Genomic DNA, 6,900 nt, shown 5'->3' with positions numbered 1-6,900 from the left:
CCAGTCTGAATCCATTTTGCCAGTATATATAAGCATCAACAGCATACATAATGAAAAAGTCAAATCCTGCCAGGATCTTCCACTGAAAACAGTAAAAAGTCAATAGAAAATAAACCTGGTCCACCTTTTTACCTGGATAAAAACCATCCTGAGGTCTGATCAAACCGTACGAAGTAGCAGTTGTGTTGTGTCTTCTTCACTAATTCTCTGCTCTTGCTGTGGAAATTTGCTGGTACAAGGGTGAAGTAGGAGAGGTCGTTTCTTCTCACCATCCTTTGAAATTCCATTCTGGGAAACAGTTCAGAAGTTGCTGAGCGTTGGATGCGTTTGCCATTCCTGCCTCCTGTGATCCTGTGTGGAAATTTGGAAGACAGGATATATAGAAATCTTTCAGCCTCTCACACAGATTTTAATTAATTTATTTTAAGAGTGCATATTTTCCCCCACAACTAGAAAAGAAAACCAGAGCTAATTCGCCTACAAATTAAAACTTCAAGGCTAATAAAAATCTGTGATCACTGACCAAAAATTTAAGGTAAACTATTAGTGACTGCTATAGATATGAATGATTCCTGAAGGCAGAAAGTAGTGCTGAACTAAACATTAGGATCATAGTTCCATTAGGATCTACACATTCTGAATATTTTCTTAAAGCAGAGATGCTCCTCTGTTCACAGCAGGGAAGTCAATAGCAGTGTGTAAGAATACCCAAGAGGAGACTGTCTCTGTAGCTGCAAATAGCTGCAACCATTTCAGGGCAGGATTCAGTTGGATGGTCAAGATACCTACATTTAAGACTGCAGATTAGTGAACATGACTATAGGTGCATCTCCATGAGCTTGGTGCTTACTCAAATAGAAGATTTAATCATAACAACTAAGGAAAGACTAAGGAATATAAACTTTCTTTTTCTTTTCCTGTCCCAGGGCCAAACCTGTGAATTTCAGAACCTTTCTTGATGTTCTGGGAAAAACAAGTGAAGACTAGAGGTTAGATCTCATGATCAACAAAATAAATCCATTATAAATGCCACAGAAGCTCCTCAGGACCTGCACTGCTCCCTGCTTTGTGTGCCCTTCCAGGACCTTGTGTTATGAGATCTTCCTCTTTGCAGATTTTTAGACATAATTATAAAGAACTCAATGATAATGAGAGCACGAACCCATTTATCTCCTTGTTGCCACCACCCTTAAAACACTCATGGATTATTACTGCATCTACGCCTTTATCTAAATGCCTGGCAGCATGAATGAACCTTACAAGTGTAAAAATGGAAATGAAGAAACGATATTCTCTGGAACAGTGAACATAAATTATCTATATTTTCGGTCCTACTACATTGCCAAAATTAAAAGATGTAACTATATTTATCACTTCCCATGAGGCATCTGCAGTGTTCACTGAACAATATTGACAAAATGCAGAATATATGGGAAAGAACTGATGAAAGGAATAAATGAGGTGTACTAAGGATTGATTAAGTAAAACATCTTGCTTACCTAAACAACAACTGCAAGAGAACGTGTAATTGATGTGTAATTTTTGGAGATTTTAGGTTTGTACAAACAATATACAGCTAAGTAAAAATAAGTACTGTCTTGTCACTGGTATGGATATACATACTCCATCAGACCACTCCAGCTCAAAATGCTCTGTTAAGCTGTTGGCCTTCTGTGAATTCTCTCAAGCTTTTCAACACCTAATATATTTTTGTCTATAGGCTTTTAGAAACAGGATCATACAGACATTAAGTTAAGCTTTAGTCAATAGTTCTGCAGTAGTTTTTTGGAGAAACATTTTGGGGGCCAATGGGTTGCTTTCTTTGTGACTCCATTTGCAGTCAACATAAATACATGTGAATTTTCAGATGGAATGCATAGAGTTGCAATCAACAGTTTGATCATGGAATCGTAGAATTGAGGTTGGAAAAGACCTCCAAGCTCTTCCTAGACAACCATCCACCTACCAGCAATATCACATCCCTTTACCAGATTTTTGTAAGCCCCCTCATCGTGCATTATTCACATCATCACTTTTAGCGGTTCATGCATTTGTGAACAAATGTTTTCAAAGATGAAGCACAGGAAGATTAAAATTTCATCAAAAATCTCTGAGACTTCACTAAGAATTACAATCACTGCCATCAAACCTACTGATGCTTTATTTTCACAAAAATGAAGTTAAATATCCACTGGTTTCATGTTTTTGCTGCCTTCCTTTTTTATATGTTGTAATTTTAAAAAAAATTGTTTCTTGTGTGCAGTAATTATATCATATATTTTATGAGGGCTGCTCTGAAAGTAATGCCTCCTATTTTATGATGTTTGTCCACCTCTGTCAGAGGCAGATGTTGGTGGATGGCAAAAAAGATTGAGCCTTCCCACCAATACCACACTACATTTTGTTGCTGTGTGACAGATGGCAGCAGAGGGGTAGTCTGGCAGAATGGTGGCTGACACAGAAATGCAGATGAAGTAAAGATGTGTCAGTGAATTCCTCCATGGGGAAAAATGGAACCCACTGACATTCATCAACATTTGCTGAATATTTGTGATGACCAAACAGTGGATGTCAGTGCAGTGATGCAGTGGACCATGCTTTTCAGCAGTGGTGGCAATGACAGTGGGACACCTCCACTGGTACAGATTTGCACAAGCCCAGAACGTAGTCTGTTATTCATCACTGGTGACAATGCATAGTAAATGGTAGTGATTGTTGAAAAATGTTCTTTTATAATTAAGAATTTGCTCTATCAAATAGTGTTACTGTGCTCTTTGCATCTGCTGTGTTTTCCATGGAAATAAATAGAAGGCATTTCTTTCGGAGCAGCCTTCATAGATGCAGCCCTAGACTTCTCCTCTTCACTCAGTGCAGCCCTGGCAAGCCAAAAGGTTGGATATCCACAGAGATGAGAGAATACTATAAAAACAAACACACAGAAACAAAGAAAAAGGCAAATAAAACCACTTCAGATGAACAGCAATGAGATGTTGGTAGATATGTCCATGCTACTGAGACTTCAGGCTGATTCTACCAGAATTAGACACCAGGCTTCCTCTTCCATCTTGTTAGAAAACAGATTTTGAAATTGAGCATAGCTGGATTCAGTACTGCTTACATCCCACCCCCACCTACATAACAGCTATTATTTGCTCATACTGGAGAAAATGAAGGAAAAAGATCTAAACATCCCATACCGCTTCAGTGCTTCTCTTCACGGCTCGTTTCCTCCAAACACTTTAGTAATGAGAGCAAAAAGTGTTGCACAAATGAAAAAAAAAAAAAAAAGGAAAAAAGAAAAGCTGTAATCCAAATTTGGTTTTTTTTTTTTTCACCAATATTTGAACGCCGATGTAAATTCATTTCTGTTTTTGTTTTTGTTTTCAGCATGGACATACTGATGGCTTCATTCTTTCCACTTTCCCTTTACCGACACTTTTATTCAAGCAGGCAGAGAGAAGAACTGGCTTAGCTATAAAGTTTTGTGGGCTTTTTTTTTGTTTGTTTTTTGTTTTAAAGCTAATTTGTTTCCAACTGATAAAATCCCTTGTATTTTTTGTTTGTTTGTGGGTTTTTTTTGGTGCAACCACAGGAACGCTGCATAGCAGAAAAGCTCCACACAAAGCACCAGCATGTGCCAGATTGAAGCAATGCTGCACCTACAGATTGAGAACTGCATTTGTGTATCAGAGAAATACTACTGCATCTCATGGCTTAATATCTGCAAAGGACGAGGAAATTTCCTGATGGTTGGTGTTGCAGTAGAACAATTTTAAAAAAAGAATCATTACCCATTTTTTACTTACTTTCTTTGTTGTCCTATTTCATACCAAGTGTATATTATAACTGCCCCATGGGACATATAAATATTACTTATGACCTAAAACCTTCAGGATAAGATAGTGCTTCGTGCTCAAAGCATTTCCAGAATCTCATGCAATAGGAAATTAGATGTTTTAACAGATGAAGAACTCTTCAGCAGATGCTTGTTGCATAATGTAACATCTCCTTGATGTCAGTGAATTAATTGTTGGTGATCTAGAAATTTTAACAGAGTTCTTACCAATGTGCTGCAACATTTTCCAATTTGCTGATTTCATGTTTTTTTCTACAAAATATGCCATTGAATTGTCATCTCCTGTTTTCAAAATTTCTTCCCATCAGGTTTTTTTTTCTTCCTTCGAACTCAGTCCATTAATCATTTCACCTTCAAGATCTGTCTTTCAGAGGAATATCTGTTAACTATTTTTCACACACAAATCAGGTTGTCAAAAGAAAGAATAACTATGCTTGGAGCTGTGTGGTGATTTTGGGTCTTCCAGAAGAGAATTTAGAGGTGTTAGATTGACTGTTTTCTCCAAAAAGTCACAGGGAAACACTTTTTTACTAGGTAGTTTGGCCCATTAGGAATAACACGACTTCTTCAGAGATATAACACTGTAAATGAGGCTGTACAAACACCAAATGACTGTTCTAATATATATAACACTCCCTAAAAGTCTCCTGATAGACTGAGTATTCATGCTTACTGAATAACTAAAAGTAGCCCAGAGGGTTATTGAGACATCCTTTTATCTGCATGTTTGCTTTCTTTCCTTCATCCAAGAACTGATATTACAGATGTTTTCTTTTCATTTCTTATCTACTCCCAGGCCATATCTGTAAAATGACAACTGCCAAAGAGTTTTTAGTCTGGATCCTACTTTAGGTTAGAAAATCATAGAATCGTAGAATCACCAACATTGGAAAAGACCTACAAGATCATCCAGTCCAGCTGTCCACTTATCACCAATAGTTCTTGCTAAACAGTAAAGCAGTTTTGGGGCTCATTAAAAGCACTAATATTTATGACACTGCTTTGCAATAAGATCAAGTTTTCTTATTTCCAGACATTGTGAAGCCATTGCTCTCAAATGTAGTTCTCTGACACTGCTACATAAGCAACACAGAATATTACATTTAACAGCTTTGACATTAGCTGCCATTTGAAAATATAGCTGGAGCAGGTTATGGATCTAAAAAGTGACTCCATGGCAAAGATAATATGAATGTTGTGCTTGAAAATGTTTCTGTTTTGCTTTTATTCTGATTTTTTTAGAATCTGTGAGTAAGAAGTTATTTGTTTTGCCCCACAAAACCTGCCTCTCTCAGTAATGCTTGAACAATTTCATCCACTTCTAAAAGTATTGACCCAAAGCTGGCACAAACCAACATGAGTTGGACCAGGTCTTCGTTCATTATTGGCTACATCTGCTCTGTTATACATGTGCTAACAAACACAAAAGCAAACGTGTATAGAAGTTGAGCCAAACTGAATTTGGTACTGTTAGTTAGGTGACAAAGGAACAGATGCTAATTTTCTTTACTCGGTCAATTTCAAGTAGCAATAATCATTAGGAACCTACCCAATTAGAGAGTTATCAGTGCTACATGAAGATTAACCTTCAGATCATCTTGTCTAATGTGGCTGTTGGTGGAAAGTCATGCTGGATTGCTCCTACCTATTTCTCCCTGGTGGCAGAAAATGTGATTTGACAGAAGCCTGTTGCCTGTGCAGAGCCAGCTGTGTTATTATTCAATGCAAGTCCATGCTGGACATGTCATGCACACCCTGCTAGCAACAGCAAGGGGCCAGAGGAAGCTCTCTGTCAGTCTATTGCAAACATTAGCACTGGAACACACAAGTTCTATTTCCCATTAATTTGTGGCTGCCAGATGGTGGATCAACACTTTTCCCAATCCACGCAATGACTGTGGCATTGCTGTTGGATGCCTATCTTTCAGATATCTGCCAGGCACAATTCTGTAAATGATTTTCATTTTATCTATTGTCATGCTGAAATCTTCAGCAGTATGGCCTTCCTCTCTAAATTCCATTTGTTTTCCTGAAATTTCTCTTTGCTACTGTTTATTTTACTGTTAGCTTTTATGAGCTGCTCATCCTGAATATCACCGCTGTGCCTGTGTTCAAAGCCAAACAAAAAAGGCAGGTTTATTTATTGGAATTATTCACATCTGCAGAACAGGAGAACTTTTTTTCTTTGTTCCCTGTGGCTATAGAGCTTCTCAGAGAAGGTAACAATCACAAGAGAAAAGGTATAAATTAGTTATGCTTCTAAGTGAACTTGGACAAATAATGAATACAAAAAATAAAAAAGTAACTGTAGCAGACAGCAGTCTTAGTACCATTCAATAGATTGTACTTTTTATTTTGCAAAACAGCGAATTGTGAAATGCATCGAGTTCCAAGTTACTCTCTGTTTCCAACTGACCCGAAGTCCCCCTTTCTTTTCCAGCTAATTAGTAGATCTGGTTGTGAATTAGGGACATGCTAGCTTTGAACATGTAGATCTCAAAGTAAAAAATCTTTGCACGGGCTCAGAATCAAACCCTTTTTAGTAAAGTTCTCCTGTGAGGGCTCACATTGTTTGCAGGCTTGGAAGGGCAGCCTCTGAGAGACAGTTTAATGTCAAAACACACATCTCCAGTCCTAAAAATACATCTTCCCCAAACTCCATAAAAATCTGAAAGAAGAAAGTGATGAGTCTTCAGTGAGCTTGCACTCTCCAGGTGAGTTATTAAATGCTGACAGTTCCATAAGATGGCTACATTCACCTACAAGCCTTTAGAAGACAACACACCTTGATCTCAGCTTTGGAGAGTACCACTACTGATGGGCAGCAAATTAGGAAGAGCAATGGGAAGAATGATGTTGTCTTACTGTATCTCCCAAAGTGTTCCTTCATCCGGGTTTTTTCTGTACATCCTTTCCATCATGTCTTAAGACTGAATGCACAGTCTTTGATGTAGCAGCCCTGGGTGCCATAGTCCTACAGTTTCATAGAATCATGGAACCAAGGTTGGAAAAGACCTCCAAGATCATCCATGTCAACCATCCAC

This window comes from Tympanuchus pallidicinctus, unplaced genomic scaffold, assembly GCF_026119805.1.
Source record: "Tympanuchus pallidicinctus isolate F22 unplaced genomic scaffold, pur_lepc_1.0 scaffold3, whole genome shotgun sequence".
NCBI lineage: Eukaryota > Metazoa > Chordata > Aves > Galliformes > Phasianidae > Tympanuchus > Tympanuchus pallidicinctus.
Note: the sequence above shows the minus strand (reverse complement) of the source record.